The sequence below is a fragment of the Dendrobates tinctorius genome, unplaced genomic scaffold (genome assembly GCF_039654945.1).
Source record: "Dendrobates tinctorius isolate UK_male_01 unplaced genomic scaffold, ASM3965494v1 ptg000060l, whole genome shotgun sequence".
Classification (NCBI taxonomy): Eukaryota; Metazoa; Chordata; class Amphibia; order Anura; family Dendrobatidae; genus Dendrobates; species Dendrobates tinctorius.
The window spans coordinates 16,457,177-16,483,275 of NW_027361728.1; the positions used below are offsets into that span (position 1 = coordinate 16,457,177).

Genomic DNA, 26,099 nt, shown 5'->3' on the forward strand with positions numbered 1-26,099 from the left:
TTATTATATAGGATGTGTGCAGTGGATATACCAGGCTTATTATATAGGATGTGTGCAGTGGATATACCAGGCTTATTACATAGGATGTGTGTATATACCAGGCTTATTACATAGGATGTGTGTATATACCAGGCTTATTACATAGGATGTGTGTATATACCAGGCTTATTACATAGGATGTGTGTATATACCAGGCTTATTACATAGGATGTGTGTATATACCAGGCTTATTACATAGGATGTGTGTATATACCAGGCTTATTACATAGGATGTGTGTATATACCAGGCTTATTACATAGGGTGTGTGTATATACCAGGCTTATTACATAGGATGTGTGCAGTGGATATACCAGGCTTATTACATAGGATGTGTGTATATACCAGGCTTATTACATAGGATGTGTGTATAGACCAGGCTTATTACATAGGATGTGTGTATAGACCAGGCTTATTACATAGGATGTGTGTATAGACCAGGCTTATTACATAGGATGTGTGTATAGACCAGGTTTATTACATAGGATGTGTGTATAGACCAGGCTTATTACATAGGGTGTGTGTATATACCAGGCTTATTACATAGGATGTGTGCAGTGGATATACCAGGCTTATTACATAGGATGTGTGTATAGACCAGGCTTATTACATAGGATGTGTGTATAGACCAGGCTTATTACATAGGATGTGTGTATAGACCAGGCTTATTACATAGGATGTGTGTATATACCAGGCTTATTACATAGGATGTGTGTATATACCAGGCTTATTACATAGGATGTGTGTATAGACCAGGCTTATTACATAGGATGTGTGTATAGACCAGGCTTATTACATAGGATGTGTGTATAGACCAGGCTTATTACATAGGATGTGTGTATAGACCAGGCTTATTACATAGGATGTGTGTATAGACCAGGCTTATTACATAGGGTGTGTGTATAGACCAGGCTTATTACATAGGATGTGTGCAGTGGATATACCAGGCTTATTACATAGGATGTGTGTATATACCAGGCTTATTACATAGGATGTGTGTATATACCAGGCTTATTACATAGGATGTGTGTATAGACCAGGCTTATTACATAGGATGTGTGTATATACCAGGCTTATTACATAGGATGTGTGTATATACCAGGCTTATTACATAGGATGTGTGTATATACCAGGCTTATTACATAGGATGTGTGCAGTGGATATACCAGGCTTATTATATAGGATATGTGTACATACCAGGCGTATTATATAGGATATGTGTAGTGTATATACCGGGCGTACAATATAGGATATGTGTAGTGTATATACCAAGTTTATTATATAGGACATGTGTATATACACATGTCCTATATAATAAACTTGGTATATACACTACACATATCCTATATAATACGCCTGGTATATACACTACACGTATCCCATATAATAAGCCTGGTTTATACACTACACGTATCCGATATAATAAGCCTGGTATATACACTACACATATCCTATATAATAAGCCTGGTATATACACATACTTTTTATGGGATATGTGTAGAGTATATACCAGGTTTATTATATGGGATATGTGTAGTGTATGTACCAGGCGTATTATATGGGACACGTGTAGTGTATATACCAGACTTATTATATGGGATATGTGTAGTGCATATACCAGGCGTATTATATAGGATATGTGTAGTGTATATACCAAGCGTATTATATTGGATATGTGTAGTATCTAATATATAAAGCTCAAAGTGTGTATGTATGTGTGTATGTATGTATGTATGTATGTGTGTATGTATGTGTGTATGTGTGTATGTCCGGGATAGGCATCCGCACCGTCGCAGCTACAGCCACAAAATTTGGCACAGTCACACATCTGGACCCCGAGAGCGTCCTAAGCTATGTTGTGAGGCGAAATTTTAACCCCGCGCGTTCCAATTCACCAAACAATTTTGCCCCCGTCTACATACTGGGGGAAAAAGTGTGTGCGCGTCAAGCCCCGCCCCTCATTGTGATGTCACAATGCCCCTATTTGCATACTGGGGAAGCAGTGTGTGCGCACCAAGCCCCGCCCCTCATTATGATGTCACAATGGTTGCCATGGCGACGCTGATGTCATCATAGGTTGCAAGCCCCGCCGCCGCTCATTATGATGTCATAATGGTTGACTATGAGATGGAGGATGTGTGATGGGTATATGGGCACCGGACTATGGGATGGAGGATATGTATGACGGGTATATGGGCACGGGACTATGGGATGGAGGATATGTATATGGGCACGGGACTATGGGATGGAGGATATGTATGATGGGTATATGGGAACGGGACTATGGGATGGCGGATATGTATATGGGCACGGGACTATGGGATGGAGGATGTGTGATGGGTATATGGGCACAGGACTATGGGATGGAGGATATGTATGACGGGTATATGGGCACGGGACTATGGGATGGTGGATATGTATATGGGCACGGGACTATGGGATGGAGGATGTGTGATGGGTATATGGGCACTGGACTATGGGATGGAGGATATGTATGATGGGTATATGGGCACGGGACTATGAGATGGCGGATATGTATGATGGGTATATGGGCACGGGACTATGGGATGGAGGATATGTATGATGGGTATATGGGCACGGGACTATGAGATGGAGAATATGTATGATGGGTATATGGGCACGGGCCTATGGGATCGTGGATATGTATGATGGGTATATGGGCACGGGACTATGGGATGGAGGATAATTATAATTTTCTATAACTAACCACAGTTAGCTACTATGCCCGGGCAGCGCCGGGCTCTTCAGCTAGTATATGTATATACCAGGCGTATTATATAGGATATGTGTAGTGTATATATCAGGCATATTATATAGAATATGTGTAGTGTATATACCATGTTTATTATATAGGACATCTGTATATATCAGGCTTATTATATAGTATACAGTGGGGAAAAAAAGTATTTAGTCAGTCAGCAATAGTGCAAGTTCCACCACTTAAAAAGATGAGAGGCGTCTGTAATTTACATCATAGGTAGACCTCAACTATGGGAGACAAACTGAGAAAAAAAAATCCAGAAAATCACATTGTCTGTTTTTTTTTCATTTTATTTGCATATTATGGTGGAAAATAAGTATTTGGTCAGAAACAAGCAATCAAGATTTCTGGCTCTCACAGACCTTTAACTTCTTCTTTAAGAGTCTCCTCTTTCCTCCACTCATTACCTGTAGTAATGGCACCTGTTTAAACTTATCAGTATAAAAAGACACCTGTGCACACCCTCAAACAGTCTGACTCCAAACTCCACTATGGTGAAGACCAAAGAGCTGTCAAAGGACACCAGAAACAAAATTGTAGCCCTGCACCAGGCTGGGAAGACTGAATCTGCAATAGCCAACCAGCTTGGAGTGAAGAAATCAACTGTGGGAGCAATAATTAGAAAATGGAAGACATACAAGACCACTGATAATCTCCCTCGATCTGGTGCTCCACGCAAAATCCCACCCCGTGGGGTCAGAATGATCACAAGAACGGTGAGCAAAAATCCCAGAACCACGCGGGGGGACCTAGTGAATGAACTGCAGAGAGCTGGGACCAATGTAACAAGGCCTACCATAAGTAACACACTACGCCACCATGGACTCAGATCCTGCAGTGCCAGACGTGTCCCACTGCTTAAGGCTGGTTTCACATTAGCGCTTTTTAAGCGCACGCACGGCCGGGGGTAGCTCCGCCCCCGAGCCGGCTCTCTGCCCGGCGTGCCCGCCCCTTGCTTGTAGCGCCGCCTCCTAGCGCACAGCGGCGCCTGCGATCGGCGCACCCTATCTTTAGCATAGGGTGCGCAGATCGTGCGCAGGCCGTGCGCTAGTTGCGCTTTGACCTGCGCTGCGCACTTTTGACGGTGCGCCGTGCGCGCCAAAATCAAACTTTTCGGATGTTGGCGCGCACGGCGCACCGTCAAAAGTGCGCAGCGCAGGTCAAAGCGCAACTAGCGCACGGCCTGCGCACGATCTGCGCACCCTATGCTAAAGATAGGGTGCGCCGATCGCAGGCGCCGCTGTGCGCTAGGAGGCGGCGCTACAAGCAAGGGGCGGGCACGCCGGGCAGAGAGCCGGCTCGGGGGCGGAGCTACCCCCGGCCGTGCGTGCGCTTAAAAAGCGCTAATGTGAAACCAGCCTAAGCCTGTACATGTCCGGGCCCGTCTGAAGTTTGCTAGAGAGCATTTGGATGATCCAGAGGAGTTTTGGGAGAATGTCCTATGGTCTGATGAAACCAAACTGGAACTGTTTGGTAGAAACACAACTTGTCGTGTTTGGAGGAAAAAGAATACCGAGTTGCATCCATCAAACACCATACCTACTGTAAAGCATGGTGGTGGAAACATCATGCTTTGGGGCTGTTTCTCTGCAAAGGGGCCAGGACGACTGATCCGGGTACATGAAAGAATGAATGGGGCCATGTATCGTGAGATTTTGAGTGCAAACCTCCTTCCATCAGCAAGGGCATTGAAGATGAAACGTGGCTGGGTCTTTCAACATGACAATGATCCAAAGCACACCGCCAGGGCAATGAAGGAGTGGCTTCGTAAGAAGCATTTCAAGGTCCTGGAGTGGCCTAGCCAGTCTCCAGATCTCAACCCTATAGAAAACCTTTGGAGGGAGTTGAAAGTCCGTGTTGCCAAGCGAAAAGCCAAAAACATCACTGCTCTAGAGGAGATCTACATGGAGGAATGGGCCAACATACCAACAACAGTGTGTGGCAACCTTGTGAAGACTTACAGAAAACGTTTGACCTCTGTCATTGCCAACAAAGGATATATCACAATGTATTGAGATGAAATTTTGTTTCTGACCAAATACTTATTTTCCACCATAATATGCAAATAAAATGAAAAAAAAACAGACAATGTGATTTTCTGGATTTTTTTTTCTCAGTTTGTCTCCCATAGTTGAGGTCTACCTATGATGTAAATTACAGACGCCTCTCATCTTTTTAAGTGGTAGTATGTGTAGTGTGTATACCAGGCATATTATATAGGATATGTGTAGTGTATATACCAAGCGTATTATGTAGGATATGTGTAGTATATATATCAGGCATATTATATAGGATATGTATGGCGTATATACCAAGTTTATTATATAGGACATCTGTATATACGAGGCTTATTATATAGGATATGTGTAGTGTATATACCGTGCTTATATAGGATAATGTATACACCAGGCTTATATATAAGTGTAGTCACTGTAGTGTATATACCAGGCTTGTTATATAGGATTTATGTAGTGTATATACCAGGCTTATTATATAGGATATGTGTATATACCAGGCTTATTATATAGGATATGTGTATATACCAGGCTTATTATATAGGATGTGTGTATTGTATATACCAGGTTTATTATATAGGATGTGTGTATATACCAGGCTTATTATATAGAATGTATGTAGTGTATATACCAGGCTTATTATATAGGATATGTGTAGTATATATACCAGGTTTATTATATAGGATATGTGTATATACCAGGTGTATTATATAGTATGTGTGTAGTGTACAGTATATACCAGGCTTATTATATAGGATATGTGTACAGTAGTGTATATACCAGGCGTATTATATAGGAAACGTGCAATGTATATACCAGGCTTATTATATAGTATGTGTTTAGTGGATATACCAGGCGTATTATATAGGATGTGTGTAGTGTATATACCAGGCGTATTATATCGGATACGTGGAGTGTATATACCATGCTTATTATATAGTATGTGTGTAGTGTATGTACCAGGCTTATTATATAGGATGTGTGTAGTGTGTATACCAGGCGTATTATATAGGATATGTGTAGTGTATTTACCAGGCTTATTATATAGGATATGTGTATATACCAGGCATATTATATAGTATATGTGTGTAGTGTTTATACCAGGCATATTATATAGGACTAGATGGTGGCCCGATTCTAACGCATTGGGTATTCTACAATATGGCCAGCAGGAGACCGACGTTCAAAAGATGGTCCAGGACGATCCACCACGATCAGCGATATCACAGTGGGGGCCTGGTCGCTGCTGCGTGTCACACTGAGGCAACTTCCGCCGCGGGAAAAACGCATGTGAATTCGCATGCGTTTTCCTGCGGAAAACATTCGTTTTTACGCGATTTTTGCGTGAGGAATTCAAGCGCATTCCAAGCGATTTGAAGAATCACTTGGAATGTGATTAACAGGTTGGTCACACTTGTCAAGCATAGTGTTTGATAATTGTGATCAGCTTTTTACTATTGATGCTACCTATGCAGCATCAATAGTAAAAGATAGAATGTAAAAAATAATTTAAAAAAATTGAAAAAAAGGTTATTCTCACCTTCCAACGGCCCCCCAATCTCCTCTCGACGCTCCCGGCATCTTCCGGTCCCAGTAATGCTTAACGCGAATGACCGGAGATGACGTCACTCTTGCGAGAGCGCGACGTCATCAGCGGTTTTACGCGCAAAGCATTACTGGGACTTCCAGATGCCGGGCGCCTGGTGAGAGGAGGGAAAGAGTCCGGGGGCCATCGGAAGGTGAGTATATCACTATTTTTTATTTTAATTCTATTTTATTCTATTTTTTTACAGGTTTATTGTACCCATGGCCTGGAGGAGAGTCTCCTCTCCTCCGGACCCTGGGTACCATCCGGACATTGAGTGCTGTGCTGGTCATCTCCCGGCTGCGTCTCCGCATAGCCACATTCACTATAACAATTGTCTTATCATGTCTGTCTGTCTGTAACCGAAATTCCTCGTCGCGACAGGCGCAGCTGTTTGTAACAGTAAGCTGCGCCTGCCGCTGAATGGTCGCGGCCACCAGGCCGAGACCAATCAGCGACAGGCGCAGTCGGGCGCAGTGCTCAATCGGGCGCAGGGCTTAATCTGTAAAAAAGAGAATTAAAATAAAAAATGGTTATACTCACCTTCCGACGGCCCGCGATCTCCTTTCCACGCACCCGGCCTTGCGGTCCCAGCAATGCATTGCGCCTTAGACCGGAGATGATGTCACTCTCGCGAGAGTGCGACGTCATCAGCGGTCTAAGTCGCAAAGCATTAGTGGGACCGCGAGGCCGGGCGCGTGGAAATATGTAAAAAATAGAATTAAAATAAAAAATAGTTATATGCTCACCTTCCGATGGCCCGCGATCTCCACTCCACGCTCCACGCGCCTGGCACCTTCCGGTCACAGTAATTCTTTGCGCGAAGGGCCGGAGAGGACTTCACTCTCGCGAGAGCGCGACATCATCAGCGGTGAAGATGCCGGGCGCATGGAGTGTGGAGTGGAGATCGCGGGCTGTCAGAAGGTGAGTATATAACTATTTTTTTATTTTAACAGAAACCATGCATACCAGGAAAGGGGGGTGAGGGGGACCACGCATACCAGGAAAGGGGGGTGAGGGTGACCATACATACCAGCAAAGGGGGGTGAGGGGACCATGCATACCAGCAAAGGGGGGGAGGGGACCATGTATACTAGCAAGGGGGGGGGTACTATGCATACCAGGAAAGGGGGGTGAGGGGGACCATGCATACCAGGAAAGCGGGGTGAGGGTGACCACGCATACCAGGAAAAGGGGTGAGGGGACCATGCATACCAGCAAAGGAGGGGGAGGGGGACCATACATACCAGCAAAGGAGGGGGAGGGGGACAATACATACCAGCAAAGGAGGGGGAGGGGGACCATACATACCAGCAAAGGGGGGGAGGGGGGGCCATGCATACCAGCAAAGGGGGGGGAGGGGGACCATGCATACCAGGAAAGAAGAAATGTCTAGTGCAAAACAGGGAGGGGGGGAGCAGGTGAATAAGCCCCGCCCAGTGGACCGGACAGCGGCAGTTTACATACATCTGAACCAATATAAAAAAGGTATTTATGCATGAAAGGTGCGGGGTCAGGGGGAAGCAAAAGTGCTAAGAGAATCCTTATGTGACACACAATTGAATGATATCATTATATGAGATCTCAAAAAAGGGGTGACAGATTCCCTTTAAGAAAGGCCTGGGGTCAGTGCCAAAGTGCAGAGTGGATTAGCCCTAACTTCCATACCAATGATCCCTTTAAGAGACCCTGGGGTCAGAACCGCAGAGCTGAGTGGAACGGTCCTAACTTCCATAGGAGGGATCCCTTTAAGAGAGGCCTGGTGTCAAAACCAAAGCCCTGGATTGATTTGCTCTGACTTCCATACCAATGATCCCTTTAAGAGGGAAGATGTGCCTACGGGATGGAGGATGTGTGATGGGGATATGGGCAGGGAGGGGGGATTCATTTCTGTTATGTGCTCTCTGCTCCTTTCAGGGGGGCAGACAATGGCTGGGAGCTTATGTTCCTGAAGATGCTAGATTTCTCCCACCATGTCAGTGTATGCTGAGGTGTTGTCAAGTGGGAAAACTTGCTCATAGCAACCAATCACAGCTCAGCTACTTTTAACTAGCTCTGGTGAAATGAGAGATGCTTAGTGATTGGTTGCAAGGAAAACTGTTGCTCATAGCAACCAATCACAGCTCAGCTTCTTTTGAACAGCTCTGGTAAAATGAAAGATGCTTCGTGATTGGTTGGTGATACACACACATACATACATTCACTTTTATATAGAGAGATACACTCCCTATAGTCCTTCATATAGTATAATACACTCCCCATTGTTCTCCATATAGTATAATACATTCCCCATAGTCCTCAATATAGTATAATACACTCCCCATTGTCATCAATATAGTATAATGCACAACCCATAGTCCTCCATGTAGCATAATACGCTCCCTATAGTCCTCCATATAGTATAATACATTCCCCATAGTCCTCAATATAGTATAATATACTCTCCATAGTCCTCAATATGGTATAATGCATCTCATAGTCCTCCATATTGTATTAGGCACCCCTCATAGTCCTACATATAGTACAGTCCACTCCCCATAGTATAATGTACCTCATAAACCTTCATATAGTATAATGCGCTTCCCATTGTCCTCTATAATGCAACCCCCGTATAGTACACTTTGTATAATGCAGTGTACAATACATAGGATGCACTACAGGTCAATTGAAAAAACAAATTAGAAGACACCTGTCAGATGCGAGTAGTTCCACTGTTCAAAAAAATCTCAGCGGTTTCCAAACACAGCAATCTTATACATGGTGGAAATACCAGCACACTCACAGTCATAGGGATTGAAAAGGTTTTCAAACCATTTAGAGGTGGTGATTTGAGGAGAGAAATCTTAAATAGAGAAACATATTGGATCTTTAAGTTGCAGACAAGAACCCCGAATGGACTTAACATACGACAGGATCTTATATTGCAATACAATTAGTGCTGAAGTATTGCATGATTTTACTGATTTGTTCTTTCACTTTTTTGTTGTTTCATTTGCATTTTCTAATGTTCTTTAATATTTTATATTGTGATAGGATGGTTTTTACCATTCTTTATATGCTTTCCAGGATGTATGTTTCTATGTATAAACTAGACTAGAAGCAATGGGATGAAACTGAATGGGAGCAGACACAGATTAGATATTAGAAAAAACTTTTTGACAGTTAGAGTGATCAATGAGTGGAACATGCTGCCATGAGAGGTGGTGAGTTCTACTTCAATGGAAGTCTTCAAACAGAGGCTGGACAGACATCTGACTGGGATGATTTAGTGAATCCTGCATTGAGCAGGGAGTTGGACCAGATGACCCCAGAAGGTCCATTCCACCTCTATCATTCTGTTGAGAGGAACAGAGGCCGCTATCTGCAGACCGAATATAACTTCAAGAGAAATGTGCTGTCTTCCAGGTGCAAAAATTAAAGATGTGTCTGACAGGATATCAGGACTCTTCAGACCTACAGATGACTACCCATTCCTGCTTCTACATGTGGGGACAAATGACACCGCAAGAAACGACCTGGAAACCATCTGCAGAGACTTTGAAGACTTAGGCAAGAAAGTGAAAGAACTGGGAGCGCAGGTGGTCTTCTCTTCCATCCTCCCAGTGGATGGCCGTGGAACAAGGAGGTGGAATAAGATTCTGCAGGTGAACAACTGGCTACGTCGATGGTGCCGTCAGCAACGATTTGGATTTCTGGATCACGGAGTGAACTACTTATACGATGGACTACTTGCTAGAGATGGGGTGCACCTTACGAAGACTGGAAAGCATGTATTTGGAAGTCGCCTCGCTACACTTGTAAGGAGAGCTTTAAACTAGAACAACATGGGAAGGGAAGCAAAAGACCAGAAAAAGCCATACAAATGCTATTGAGAACTCTGCTATTAGAAGTGGAAAGGAAGAACAAAGACGAAAGAATCTAATTAATAAAAATATTGGAGAAAGAGAAACCAATCACAAACTAAAATGTTTCTATACTAATGCACAGAGCATGGGCAACAAACAAGGAGAATTGGAACTACTAACACAGGAAAAGAAATATGATGTCATTGGAATCACTGAAACTTGGTGGGACAATACACATGATTGAAATACAAGACTAGAAGGATACAAATTATTTGCAAGAAACAGACTTGATAAACGAGGAGGGGGTGTCGCATTGTATGTTAGAAACAAGTATATCTGCACAGAGATTGAAGCTTCAGAGACTGGGAGTTCTGTGGAAACTGTTTGGGTAAGAATACAAGGACAGAACAATGGAAAGGACACCATTGCAGGCATTTACTACAGGCCGCCTGTGCAAGCTGAAGATATGGATGAACTCTTTATGCATCAAATGGCCAAGTTCTCCAAAAAATATGACATAGTTGTCATGGGAGATTTCAACTATCCAGACATTTGTTGGGAATCTCTCTCAGGCAAAACTAACAGGTCAAGGAAATTCTTATCCTCTCTTGCTGACAACTTTATCTTCCAAAAGGTAAGGGAGAAAACAAGGGGAACTGCTACCTTGTATCTAATCCTTATAAACAGGGAGGAAATGGTTGAGGAGGTAAAAGTGGCTGGGACCCTAGGAGGTAGCGACCATGCTATTTTAGAATTTTGGATAACTAGAGGCGGAAGACCTGTGAAGACTCAGACGTCAAGGTTAGATTTCAGAAAGGCAGATTTTAAGGGATTCAGAAAGAGAATTGGAGGGATCCAATGGCTGGATATCCTAAAAGACAAAAATGTCCAGGAGGGATGGGAAATCTTGAAAAATGAAATTCTCAAAGCACAGTTGTTAACAATTCCGAAAAGAGGGAAGAATAGGAAGCATTTAAGGAAACCAGGATGGATGAACACAGAACTTAAGCACATGCTAAAAAGGAAGAAAAAAATGTTTATAAAATGGAAAGAGGGAGGCATATCTAAAGAAGAATATAATGCTGTCTGCAGAACCTGCAGGGCACAAATCAGATTATCTAAAGCTGAAAATGAATTGAGGCTTGCAAGAGATGTCAAAAGCAATAATAAAGGATTTTGGGGATATGTCAAAAGTAAAAGAAAAGTCAAAGATGCTATAGGATTTTTACAGGATGAAAATGATGAAATGGTAAGACTGGATGTTGAGAAGGCTGAACTTTTAAATTCCTATTTTGCATCTGTTTTCTCTCAGAAAGGAAATGTAATATCAACTGTTATTCACTGTCCTATTAAGGGAATAGAAGAATCCAGGATATCTATAAACAGAAAGATAGTGAGGAAACACTTAGCTAACCTAAATGAATTCAAGTCTCCAGGTCCAGATGAATTACACCCCAGAGTACTGAAGGAGATAGCAGAAGAAATTTTTGAACCCCTCTCCATAATCTTTGAAAATTCTTGGAGAACAGGAGAAGTGCCAGAAGACTGGAGAAGAGCAAATGTTGTTCCTATCTTCAAAAAGGGGAAGAAGGTGGACCCAGGCAACTATAGGCCGGTGAGTCTGACTTCTATACCAGGAAAGATCTTTGAACAAATTATTAAACAACATGTATGTCAATACCTGGATAAGAATGAAGTGATTAAACAGAGTCAGCATGGGTTTGTAACTAATAAGTCATGTCAGACTAACTTAATTTCCTTCTATGACGGTATCACTGATTGGGTGGATCAAGGAAATGCTGTAGATATAGTATATCTTGACTTCAGCAAAGCATTTTACAAAGTCTCTCATACAATCCTTATTGAAAAAATGACTAAGTATGGAATGGACAAGGCAACTGTTAGGTGGATTCAAAACTGGCTTAGTGATCGGACCCAAAGAGTGGTCGTAAATGGCTGCACATCCAGTTGGAAGAATGTCTCAAGTGGGGTACCACAGGGCTCTGTCCTGGGCCCTGTATTGTTCAACATCTTTATCAACGATTTAGATGAAGTAATTGAGGGTAAACTGATTAAATTTGCTGATGACACAAAGCTAGGAGGGATAGCTAATACTAGAGAAGAGAGAGAGAGGATTCAAAAAGATTTAAATAAACTGGAGAAGTGGGCAGCAACTAACAGAATGGTTTTTAACAGGGAGAAATGCAAAGTACTACATCTGGGCAATAAAAATGAAAAAAGCATATATAGAATGGGAGGAATAGGGCTAAGTGACAGCACATGTGAAAAAGACTTGGGTATACTAATAGATCACAGACTGAATATGAGTCAACAGTGTGATGCAGCAGCAAAAAAGGCAAATGCAATTCTAGGATGTATTATTAGAAGCATACAGTCTAGATCACGTGAAGTCATTATTTCCCTCTACTCCTCTTTGGTCAGACCTCATCTGGAATATTGTGTCCAGTTTTGGGCACCACATTTTAAAAAAGACATCAACAAACTGAAGTTCAGAAAAGAGCGACCAGAATGGTGACCGGTCTGCAAACCCTGTCTTATGAGGAAAGGTTGCAGGATTTGGGAATGTTTAGCTTGCAAAAGAGAAGACTGAGAGGAGACTTAATAGCTGTCTACAAATATCTAAAGGGCTGTCACATTGTAGAAGGATCAACTTTATTCTCATTTGCACAAGGAAAGACTAGAAGCAATGGGATGAAACTGAATGGGAGGAGACACAGATTAGATATTAGAAAAATTTTTTTGACAGTTAGAGTGATCAATGAGTGGAACAGGCTGCCACGAGAAGTGGTGAGTTCTCCTTCAATGGAAGTCTTCAAACAGAGGCTGGACAGACATCTGACTGGGATGATTTAGTGAATCCTGCTTTGAGCAGGGGGTTGGACCAGATGGCCCAGGAGGTCCCTTCCAACTCTGCGATTCTATGATTCTATGATTCTGTGACCTGCCTATCATACTACAGGGATTGGGAGGGATTTGTTTCCTCCCTTGGTAGTAATTGACTACACCTGACTGGTGTCCAACAGATATCCAAGTCCCTGTATAGGGGTAAAAGACAAATCATGATTAAGATCTCACAGTAGAAACGTGACGGTCGCTAGCTATCCTGGGCTTCCAATTGTATCTACTACATGTCCTTTTAATGTTTCTACAATAAATGTGAAATTTCCTGACCACGCTGGAGAACTTTTTCACATTGTTTGCTTCTGCACGCCCAGAGGCGGGGCGACTTTCTGTGTGGACTCTATCTTCATCTGAAGAATTGATACATGGTGAGTGACTGTCCTATTCCCTGTCCCTCTCTCTCTATATATGTCTATATTGTATAATGCAGCCCCCCCATAGGCAGACTCTATATTATAATGCAGCCCCCATAGGCAGACTCCATAGTATAATGCAGCCCCCCATAACACAGTAACATAGTTTTTAAGGTTGACGGAAGACTTTAAGTCCATCTAGTTCAACCCATAGCCTAACATTTTGATCCAGAGGAAGGCAAGAAAAAACCCATGTGGCAAACACTAAGCTCCACATTGGGGAAAACATAATCCTTCCCGACTCCACATAAGGCAATCAGACTAGTTCCCTAGATCAACGCCCTATCAAGGAAATTAGTATATATACCCTGTATTCAAGAAAGGCATCCAGTCCCTTCTTAAATTTTAGTAGGGAATCACTCATTACAACATCATACGGCAGAGAGTTCCATAGTCTCACTGCTCTTACAGTAAAGAATCCGCATCTGTGATTATGATTAAACCTTCTTTCCTCCAGACGTAGAGGATGCCCTCTTGTCCCCATTTCAGGTCTAAGAGTAAAAAGATCATTAGAAAGGTCTTTGTACTGTCCCCTCATGTATTTATGCATTATAATAAGATCATCCCTTAGCCTTTGTTTTTCCAAACTAAATAACCCTGTGAAGAACCCAGAGTATATCTTAATTACCCAGACGACTGTGTTTTTGCAGGCCAAGGGGAGTTGTTTTTTTATCTGTATATTGGCTTGTGGATTTAAGTGTTTATGTCTGGTGGGTCAAGAATATAGTCTTGCAAGCTGATATAATATTTAACATACTGTGTAAGGGCCCCATCACACATAGCGATCTCGCTAGCGAGATCGCTGCTGAGTCGCAAGTTTTGTGACGCAACAGCGATCTCACCAGCGAGATCGTTGTGTGTGACAGCGATCAGCGACCGCCCCCCCTCCCGGTATCGCTGATCGCTCTTGGAAAGCCCTGGACATTTCTTTGATCGCTGGTCTCCCGCTGGCCCTCACGCATCGCTGCGTGTGACAGGCGGGAGACCAGCGATCAGCTGGTAACTAAGGTGCACATCGGGTATCTAAGGGACGTGCGTCACTTAGAAACCTGATGTGTACCTTAGTTACCAGCGCACTGATGCAGGGAGCTGGTAACCAAGGTAAACAGCGGGTTTCTAAGCACCGCGCGGCGCTTAGAAACCCGCTGTTTACCTTGGATACCAGCTCCGAGCGCCAGCACGCTGGTATCTATGGTATACAGCAGGTAACTAAGTGACGCGCATGCTAAGTAACCCGCAGTTTACCTTGGATACCAGCTCCAGCTCGCTGATCACTGGTCTCCCGCCCGCCACACGCAGCGATGCTTGCTGGCCAGCGGGAGACCAACGATCAAAAAAATGTCCAGGGCTTTCGAGCACGATCAGTGATACCCGGCGGAGGGGGCTAGTCGCTGATAGGTGTCTCACACACAGCGATATCGCTGGTGAGATCGCTGTTGTGTCACAAAACTTGTGACTCAGCAGCGATCTCGCTAGTGATCTCCCTGTGTATGACGGAGGCTTAAGACTGCAATGTATAGATTGGAGACAAAGATGTGACAATTCTAATTGAAATGTATGCAAAAGCTCATTTTTATGACAATAGACCCTGGACAAAGAAATACAGATTGGACACCTAGTTAAGACAGGAAAAGGCTTTTAAATTTTGGAGAGGATTAAAGCAGAACACCTTAGAAATAGTCATTGTTCTTCATAGGTGCATATTCCTTTCATCCAGATGTCTTTTCTAGAGGCTGAAGCACTGATAGAAAAGAATGAATACTGGGGTTTGTATAAATTCAGTTGGGACGGGGCATACATTTTCAGTGTCTTGGCGAGCTGAGGAAGAATATCCATGTGTTCTCATAACTGTAACCCCTGTCTATAAATCATAAATCCATAGTGGCCAGATAACCCACAACAGCCATGTCATGTTTGATCTGGGAAAAGGTAAAATCCCGATGGAAAATATGGTGGCGATCTCGAACTTTTGAGTGCATCTGGAGAGAAATTATCTCATAAGTTGGGATTTTCATAAAATTACGAAGGGCTGAAGACATCCCATAACCCGACCCACATGAGGTTATCACAGGGGGGAGGGGGGGTGTAACTCAGGTATTGATAAAAGGTCAAGCCGAATTATGATGTTTCTCAAGCTGCAAAGAATACCTTTGAGTCATTGGCTGCTATGGGCATAAAAGAAGACAAATTCATTGTGTGGTCACCATCCTCACCTCAACCCTATTGAGAACCTTTGAAGTATCCTCAAGCAAAAAATCTATGAGGGTAGGAATCAATTCACATCAAAACAGCAGCTCTGGGAGGCTATCATGACATCCTGCAAAGAAATTCAAGCAGGAACTATCCAAAAATTCACAAGTTCAATTGATGCAGAACTGTGAAGGTGATATCAAAGAAGGGGTCCTGTCTTCTTAACTTGGCCTGTTAAGATGTCTTTGATTGGAAACACTTTTAATTTCAGTATATGTGACTACTTTATATCTGCAAATTAAACAAATGACCATTTTCAGTTCATTACAGCCTATAAAGTGTTTTGAAACTTTTCTGCATAATAATTTGGAACAGTGCAATTTGATTTTTTTTTCAGTTAAAAAAAAAATAATATTATAGTGAGGTTTGTCCAATAAAATGTGATTTATACTCTAATGCTTGATGATTTGTACATTATGCTGACTTATTTGCATCGATCATTTATGAAAAGCAGAGAAAAATAACATTTGCATAAAAATTTGGATCACGATATGGAATGGAGCAGTCCTGCAACCTATACTCCATCCTCCTATAGGGCTGCCACGTAATTTTTCGGCTTTTTTCGGCAGCCTCATAGAGAATAAATGAAGTGTCATGTCCGCCATGTTTGTCATGTCTGCCATGTCTGTTTTGTCTCAAGAACTCCTGGAGCGATGTGCATATCTTGTCTGCTGTCCTGCATGTTCACTAGAGCAGTGTGCACACTCACCTCATGTCTGAGCTGCAGGATGCCTGCGTTTCTGCTCTGCCTTCTGTGATCTTCTCATCATGTCTAGGAGTCCCTGATCATGTGTCCCTGCCTGGATCCTGCACTGTCTGGTTCTGCAATCATCTCGTCATGTCTGGAACGCTTATCATGTGACGTTTCCTAAAGATCCTGCACTGTCTGGTTCGGTAATCATCTCGTCATGTCTGGAACTATGATCATGTGACCTGTCTAGGTTTCAGCACTGGATCTGCAGTCGTCTCGTCGTGTCTGGAACTCTGATCATGTGACTGTGCTCTGTTATCCTGTGGATCTGAACCCGGAAGTGCTCCCCTGGTCCTGACCTGGAAAAGGAGGTGCTATGCCCTATATCAGGCCGCCCCTTCCTTTGCTAAGGGCCTGAGTATTGTGTAGTGTCCCTGCATGGCTGCTTGGTCTGTGGGGCGCTCCCTCTATTCTGTGCCCTTGCACTCTGCCCTGTCGTGCATCTCTGCACACGCTCCGTGCTCGTACTCCATCTCTTGTCCCGTGCCTTGTCTTATGTTTGTCCGTTGTGCCATGTTCGTCCTTGTCCTGCTTGGACTTGTAGTCCTTCTGTTATTCTCTGCCTTGCCTTTGCTATGCTCTGCCTTGTTCCTCCCTATGGTCTCTGCCTTTGCTTGCTCTGCCTCTCTCTCTCTCCTATGGTGCTCTGTAGTGCTCCCTGGCACACGCACCATTCCTTCTCTCTTTCCTCTTGTGCTCTTTTCCGTGTCTAGTCCCAAGGCTCTCCCTTGGCCCGGCTCTGGGCTTCGGCCTACGCTCCGCTGCTAGACTCTTTCCTATTATGCTCTCTTGCACGTTTCTAGGCTAGTCCCAAGGTTCTCCCTTGGCCCGGCTCTGGGCTTCGGCCTACGCTCCGCTGCTAGCTCTGTTCTTGCTCTGATCTGATTCCGTGTTTCTGCCTATGCTTCCGTTCCTGGTTCTTTACTCTGCATAAGCTCTGCCTTGTTTCTCGTCTTGTCTTCCCTTGCTCTTTCTTCGTATGCTCTTGCATGCTCCTGGCCTTCCTAGCCTCCTGTCTGTGCCTCAGCCGTGCCCGCCCTAGCCGTGCCCGCCTGCTTGTGCCTCAGCCGTGCTCGTCGGTCAGTGACAGCTGTGTCGCCTGCCATGCCTCAGCCGGGTTCGCTGGAGTCTTGCCCGTCTGTCAGTGCCGCAGCCCGATCAGCTAGCCAGTGCCCCAGCCGTGCTCTCTGTGCTCTCTTGCACCTTACGCTGTTTCCGCACTGTGCTCTGCGTGCTCTCTAAAGCACGCGCAGGCTCTTGCCTGCTCATGGCATACCTCCCCGTGCTTCTATTATAGTACGCGCAGGTTTGGCCATGTACCCTGTCGTGCCCTCTTGCACGCACAGGTCCTAACCTGGTCCTTGAACGCTGTCCCTGGCGTGCCTCTCTGCACGCGCAGGCCTCTGTCTCGCCTGGACCCTGGTGTGCCCCTTTGCACGCTCAGGACTCTATCTCGTGCCTTGGCGTGTCTCTGCACACGCACTCTGTCTCGTGCCTTGGCGTGTCTCTACACGCACCCTGTCTTGTGCCTTGGCGTGTCCCCTACACACGCACCTTTGTCTCGCACCTAGCCTTGGACCGCGGCGTGTTCCCTAACATGCACCAAGCCTGGAGATCTGTCTTGCCTCCTTGCCTGAAACCTGGTTTGCCTGCCGGATTCCCGTAACCTGCCGACCGTTGCCAGAGGTCCGGAACCAGATGACTGCGGCCTGATGTCCAGAGCTGATGTCCGCAGCCTGATGCCTGGACCCTGTCGGTCGTTGCCAGTAGTCCGGAGTCCGATGCCATCGCACCCCGTCTTGGATCCTGGCGTGTCCTAGCATGCATTCCTTCTAGGAACTCTTGTGTGATCCCTATCACGTATCCTGTCCTGGACCCTGGTATGTTTTCATGCACGTGTTATGCCTGGAACATTTGGCGTGCACTTGCACGTATCCTGCCGTGTTTCACTGTTTGTGCCCTGCACCTGATTCCCTGTTATGCCTTGCACCTGAATAAAGTGTGAATCCACGTTTGAGGAAGAAACTGTGTGACTTCACTTTATGTTTGGTATCCAGTCCGTCTTGTTGATAGACACTCAATAGTGTCTCCTTGAGCCGGCCGTCTGGTCCAGCTGCCGTGGTGGCTCACCCCCTTGGTCTTGCCCCTGACACTCCCTGTACAGGGGGTGGGTTCTCACTAGGTCAGCTCGCCCTAGGTGGGTGGGTGCCACGGTCCAGAGGGTCCACTCTTTCTAAGAAGAACGACTCAGCGTAAGCTGACACTCGTCACATGAAGATTGGGCATCTGATCTGCCTCTCATTTTGTAATGAGGAAAAAAGTGCTATGTTCTGCCAATCAGCGTGTGTTTCAATGGTCAGATCCCCACAAGCTAACACCTATCTGCAACTTGTTTTCATTGGAAAACCCCTTTAGGCTATGTGCACATGTAGTTTTAGGTGCTGCGGATTTGGAAAAATCTGCAGGTAAATTCTCAGGTCAAAAGACCTGCTTTTTACCTGCGGATTAGCCTGCGGTTTAGCCCTGCGGTTTTACACCTCTACAACGGAGAAGGTGTGAAACCGCAGCAGATCCGCACAAAGAATTGACATGCAGCGGATTTGAACCCGTAGCAAATCCGCGCGGAAAAATCTGCAGCATGTGCACAGCGTTTTTCAGATTACCATTGAAAACAATGGTACTGTACAACGCAGCTATATCTGCGGCGGACCCGCAGAGCCTGAAACGCTGGCTGTGAAATAAAAAAAAAAAAAAAAAATAAGTTGCAAAAACTCAATCAAAATGCATAAAAAAGCTGCACAGAAACAAAGTAGGGAGATCTAACGATGGGTGCAGATGAATGAAGGCCAGTTTTCCATAAATTGAAAAAAAAACAATAAAACAAAGCAAAAAGTCTGTTCTGTGAACATATACTCAGTGAGATCCATCGTGTGTGTGTGTGTGTGTGTGTGTTGTGGTGTAGTGACCACTATGTCCGCTAGGGGGCGCTGTGTGGGTGTCCCAGGACGGGCCTACAGGCATATCCATTGTGGTAATGGTTATAGGATGCGCAATGACCGTTATGTATCCCAAGACCATAGGTGGCCTTGTGATGGAAGCTTGAATATGTGTATTGATCAGCAGAGGTACTGCTGACTTTTCCGTTACAATGTGTCAGGGAAGCCTGTGTGTGGCTGTGTGTGTAATAGGACCTTTAGTGAGGCCATAGCCAAGTGATCACCCGTGGGTGTGGTTATGGACCATATAAGGTACCTGAGGTCCGGTCACATGAGAGAGAGCGCATGGATCTGATTGAGCCATGTGGAAGGTCCCGGCAGGCCTATGTGGAGGAAGGTGTGCTACGTTCCTGAAGACCACGTGCTGAGGCTGCTGACCAGGGGAGGCCTATGTATATTGGCTGTATGTGAGGAGGGATAAGCCTCCTGTGTTTTGCTGAGGCTCCAGGACTGAGCCTGAAATCATGGACACTTATGCTCTCTTTTGACTGATCTAAAGGCTATTCCTTATGTTATGTTCTGGTTTATGGGTTATGGAGCAATAAACCCTGAGAACTTTTAAAAGGAACGTGCCTCCTGATTGATTCCTGTGGCTCCTGAGCGAGTTGAATCCCTACAATTGGTGACAGACTGCGGGAAGCGGTTCCAAGAAGCACATGTTGCCATACTGGCGGCTCTGAGCCAGGAGAGCAGACGGCCGTGGAAAATCGTGAGTAATACTGACCGGGGTCAGTGAGAAAGAGACTGTGAATTGTGCTAGGGTGCCTCTGCGGATAAGAGGTACCCGAGGACCTGTGTGGCCGACACAGGCAACGGACTGGTGTTCGTGTGGTACTGACCTGGGTCAGTGAATAAGACGGTGTACCTGGAGGGTTCAATGAGCAAGGTCCTGGAGGGTCAGTGTTGGGAGGTTCTAGGAGAAGAATCGTCTCCCTGGAGCACGTGGTTTGACCTTGGACCTGGTGAGGTGTGAGTGTTGAGCAGTCTCAGGCGGAGACGGATGTCCTGAATAGCACCCGCTGAGCCCCTGGACCTGGTGAGGCCGGTGTGTTGGGAAACCCTGGGAGGAGGGCCGCTCCCTGAATAGCACCCGGTGCGTCATGTGTGTTGGACGGTCTCAGGCGGAGACGGAACGTCCTGAATAGCACACAGACAGGACATGAGTTGTTTTGAATGGTGTTTTTTTTTTCTCTTTTTTTCTCAACTCAGCCTGCGGTGGCTCAGTGGGAGTCACGAAGGTGACAAACGGCTTCCTGTAACTCGGCGGAGTTACGAAGTGGACGAGCGGCTTCCGGTGGATCGGCGGGTCCACGAAGACGGCGCAGCAGGAGCTGCAGTGACACCAGCCGCTGTGTGTGTGAACAGCAGCCGGAGGTGACGGTGATATGTGACAGCAGGAGCTGTGGCAGCGCCAGGAAGAACTGGTGTGGTGTCGTGCTCAAAGGGCCAGTACCAGCCCAAAAAGACAAACTGTGCTGTGTGAACTGTGGCATAAGAAGTTCTGCAGAACAGACATGGGGAAATCCCGAAAGGGGGCGGTGGTCCAAATCGGAGTGGTAGCCCAAAAGGGGGTGGAGTCACAAAAGGGGGCGGTGGCCCAAATTGGGGTGGTAACCCAAAAAGGGGTGGAGTCCCAGTGGGAAGTGGAGTCCAAAAAGGGGATAGTGGCCCAAAAGTGGGAGGAGCATCCGGCGTGAAAGGGGTGGTACAGACGAACTGTTGCCAGGGGCAAATGTCCTATGTCTGTGCAATCTCCCTGGTGAACTACCCAGCCAGCACAATGCTACGGGGGGTGTGGCCTCCAGGTAAATAACGAAGACGTGGTTGGTCTGGTCGACCCTGAGAGCCCGGTGACTCTACTGAGGCTTGCTCCTGAGATACCCGGCAGAAAGGTTGGGATCACGTGCAACCACGGGGGCACTAAGGATTGTCCAGTGGCCAGGGTAGTCTTTGAGACAGGCTGGGACATTGCGGGACAGGATGTCGTGATAGTCCCGAATCTGTCGTGTGCATTGGTTATAGGCCGGGTGTTGTGAGTTCATTTTCCCCTTCACCATTGATGTCTGATGAACTCCCTCTTCTGGTGAAGGAAGGTAGTGAGGCTGATTACCAAGCATCTGGGCAGGATGATGACTGGGTGACGGGAATTGCTGACTGGATATAAGGCAGCCGATGCCCTTCTGCCTTGCTGGTGATCTCTCTGAGGGATTCTAGGAGACCAGTCTGATTCCTGCTCCTCAAAAGCTAAGTTTTCTGCTCTGTTTTTTGCATTTGTGTTTTGTTTTTGTTTTTTCCTTGTTTTTCTGGATTTCTGCCATTCCCTGCTGGGGTGTTCTGAATTCCTTTTTGCTCTGTCTTCAGAAAATACATGAGTACTGATATAGTGTTTTTGAAGCCTAGCGTCTTCAGGGCTTTTTTCCCTATCAGCTGTTGGCTCTTGTTTTGATAGGGTTTTGGCGGATTACAGACAGCAGCTTTTCTATCCTGTCCTTTGTAGTTAGCTTGGGCCCCATCGTTTGCTCAGCCTATCTTTCTATCTGTGTGAGTGTTTTTTCATCTTGCTTCACCGTCATTATATGTTGGGGGCTGCCTATTGCTTTGGGGTCTGCTCTGGGGCAGTTTAGATTTCCCTTTCTGTCTTTAGGCTATGTAGTTCTCCGGCTGTGATCGAGGGGTCTAGGGCACTGTAGGAACCCCCCACGGCTACTGCTAGTTGTTGTTGATAGGTTCAGGGGTCTGTAATCCGATAGCTGCCAACTTCTCTGGTTTTCTGGACTTAGCTAGTATTTCTGTTTTTGCCTCCTACGGTGACTCATTCATAACACCGGGACTCTAGACTGTTCTCTGGTTTGTGGGAGAGGGGAGTTCCTCTACAGCAGGGGGATGGAGACCTTTCTACTGGTGGGCTAGCAGACATTGAGCCGGTGCGCCTCCTAAAGTGGACAGATCAGAGGTAGAAGTGACCGTGGGAGACGGGGACCTCCAGAAAAAGGGTCCGACACCTGTGTGAATGGGGGCTTGCTGTTCTTGGATGACAGGAGGAGTAGTGACTCTAATTTGACCGCTATCACCCGACAGCTAGAGGGTTAAGTTGACAACTTGACTAAGGAAGTATACATGTGGAAAGAGCAAGTTGACAGTTGTCACCAGGTAGAAACGCACCTACGAGACTTGGAGCAAGGGCGCGAAGAGATGTGTCAACAGCTGGCGAGGGAGTGTCTGAAGGTGGCGAGTATGGAAGTCGCCAACTCCGCGCAGGTGGAGCGGCTGCACCACCTAGAGTCCAAGCTCTCGGCAGTCTAGGCCCTGAGACAAACGGCCGAGCGCAGAGTGGATGAGCTGGAGAGAGAGGTCTTGGAGCTCAGAGGTTACCTGACAACGTGGCAAGGTGGGAATGAGACCCTCAGAGAAGATGTGAGAGTGCTCAAAGAAACGGTAGGAGGTCTTCTGCGGAGAAGATGTTGTTGGGGGAAGACTTCCAGCAGCCGTGCCAGATCCATCTGTCCAGGATGAGAGCAAGTCCACGACCTTCAAGTACGTGATGGAGGTACCTGAAGACGTGCGAGAAGCATGTGCCAGCGAGAGTGTGCATGAGACCTTTAAAAAGGCAGTAAAGGCCTATAGTGTGAGCTGGGCACCAGAGACAGACCAGTTGGTGATACTGGCAGAAACGGAAGACAGAGAGAAGGGTGGCTGTCCTGAAGAAGATGCACCTACAATGTCTCCGCACGAAACAGATGCTCGTGTTGCGTAATAGGAAAGCCGCTCGACGTCTGGAGCTTGCAAGGGAGGCTCAAAGTCGGCTGGGCTTTGTGGAAGACATAATTCCGGTACCCAGAAATCTGGTGGTGAAAGTCATTGGCAGACTTGGAAAGGTGATGCAGGAGATGGTAAAGCGATCCAGTGTGAAGAGAGTGAGGATCCCACCTGCTGGGGAAATCCAAGTTGCTGTTGAAGATGACATGGTTCCAGTCATTGTGGTTGGCTCTATGGAAAGCATTGGGAAGCTTCGCATGCTCCTGGAATATCGGGTAGCGTACCTGAAGGAGATAGAGCAGCTAAGACAGGACCGACTGCAGTTGAATAAGCAGATACAGAACGTCAGGTGGCATCCACCTCCAACCCAAGGTCTAAGGACCCGAAGGGATCCTCCAAGAAAATGAAAGGACAGGTAGTCGAAGGCAAGAACGTTGAGAGTCCGCAAGTGGCAGTTCTAATCTAAGTAGCATAGGCACGAGACCTGGTGGTGGATGTAGTGACAGAGGGTCAGACTCAGACCAGCCAGTTAGCCCAACTGGACGTGGGACTCATGACCGTACGAACCGGGAGAGCCGGCCAGTGAGAGAAAGGTCGGGTGACGAAGCGCACTGCAGACAGATGGAGACTAAAGAGTGTCTGGTCACGCTGACGGACGTTGACGTCCCAAGGCCGAGATACTGACCACTGGGGGCGGGGGAGGCTTAACATAAATATGATGCAGTATGACTACCGAAACAGACGGAGATGGTCCTCTCAACTTGTAGGGCAAGGTGACATGAGTGCCCGGTCTCGAGATCCCTGGGTGATGTCATGTGTTCAACCCCACAAGTTTGAACAGAGGGGAGAGGTATGTGGTGTAGTAACCACTATGTCCGCTAGGGGGCGCTGTGTGGGTGTCCCAGGACGGGCCTACAGGCATTTCCATTGTGGTAGTGGGTATAGGATGCGGAATGACCGTTATGTATCCCAAGACCATAGGTGGCCTTGTGATGGAAGCTTGAATATGTGTATTGATCATCAGAGGTACTGCTGACGTTTCCGTTACAATGTGTCAGGGAAGCCTGTGTGTGGCTGTGTGTGTAATAGGACCTTTAGTGAGGTTGTAGCTATGTGATCACCTGTGGGTGTGGTTATGGACCATATAAGGTACCTGAGGTCCGGTCACATGAGAGAGAGCGCATGCATCTGATTGAGCCATGTGGAAGGTCCCGGCAGGCCTATGTGGAGGAAGGTGTGCTACCTTCCTGAAGACCACGTGCTGAGGCTGCTGACCCGGGGAGGCCTATGTATATTGGCTGTATGTGAGGAGGGATAAGCCTCCTGTGTTTTGCTGAGGCTCCAGGACTGAGCCTGAAATCATGGACTTTTGGCTGTTCCTTATGTTATGTGCTGGTTTATGCTTTATGGAGCAATAAACCCTGAGAACTTTTAAAAGGAACGTGCCTCCTGATTGATTCCTGTGCCTCCTGAGCGAGTTGAATCCCTACAGTGTTTACACCAAAATGTAGATATTATTTATTTTCTATTTTACATATGACAATGTTCGTATTATATGTGTTTTTAATGTATTTATTTTATTATTACTTTACACTGTAAAAATATAAAGAATGTGAAGTTAATACACTGTACCATTTCTAGAAAGTTAAAAAGGTAAACTAGATTAGGGTGATAGCTATGTAAGCTTAGATACGTAGGTGGGGGATGAATGAGCAGGATTAACTTGCCAGGTGGAGGCAGTATTGGAGCAGAGACCATAGACACAAGAGAGAGTTTCTGAATACTAAACTTGTCATAGGCACAAGTATCTTATAGTCACAAAAAAACTTTTGACCACAAAGGAGCAACTTCACCTTTATCATAAACAAGTGCATTTTTTGGGCCAAAAAGAGATATTATGTCTTTGGTGTGAAAAGAGATAATGTGGCCATCCAAAACATCTGGTGCCACTTTATCGGGAAGGAGATAAAAGGATCAGAGAAATTAAAATTAAACCAGTCCAAACCCTATAATTGTAGTAGATATAATGGGACAGTATAGTAAACCTGTTCACCAGGTTGATACTAGCAATTGATATGAGATACATACAAGCAAAAGAGAAAACAAGGAAGGAACAAAAAGATCCAAAAATGCAAAATTTATTTAAGTATGATTAAAAAAAAACATATCATAGCAACACTCCAGGTTCACACAACCAGATGGCAGCATGACTACAGGTATATTCGTAGTATATTTATGGTGACTCTCTCTGTTTTTGCACTTTGAAATCTATCTATCTACATTATATGGGGTATTTATCTCCTCTTATATGGTTCACATTGAGAACCAAAATGTTATGAACCATTGCTGCTACGTGACTTGGCTGTTGTGACCCTTTACAATTCATTTTATATTCACAACTATGTTTTTTGATAACTTGGGTTAGGTATTTACCTCCCTTTATGTGCTCTGTATCTCATTATCAAGTATGTGGTGTTGCTATGATGTTTTTTTTAATCATATTTAAATAAATTTTGCATTTTTGGATCTTTTTGTTCCTTCCTTGTTTTCTCTTTTGGTGGTATGATTTGATTTTGAAGGGATCAGTATCTCATGATATGAGGTTATAATCGTTTGGGTTGATGAGATACATACAAGTTTACCCCCTTCTCCCCCCAAGGCTTGTTTTTACCTTCATGACCAGGCTAAATTTCACAATTCTGACCGCTGTCACTTCATTAGGTAATATCTCTGGAATGCTTCATCGG

At 45.5% G+C, this 26,099-nt stretch overlaps 1 protein-coding gene across 4 annotated transcripts in view; it reads left to right on the forward strand.

Annotated features, from left to right (window-relative positions):
* Positions 1 to 26,099, forward strand: part of MCF2L2 (MCF.2 cell line derived transforming sequence-like 2) — a 474,009-nt gene that overhangs the window by 688 nt on the left and 447,222 nt on the right. The window lies entirely within an intron of this gene.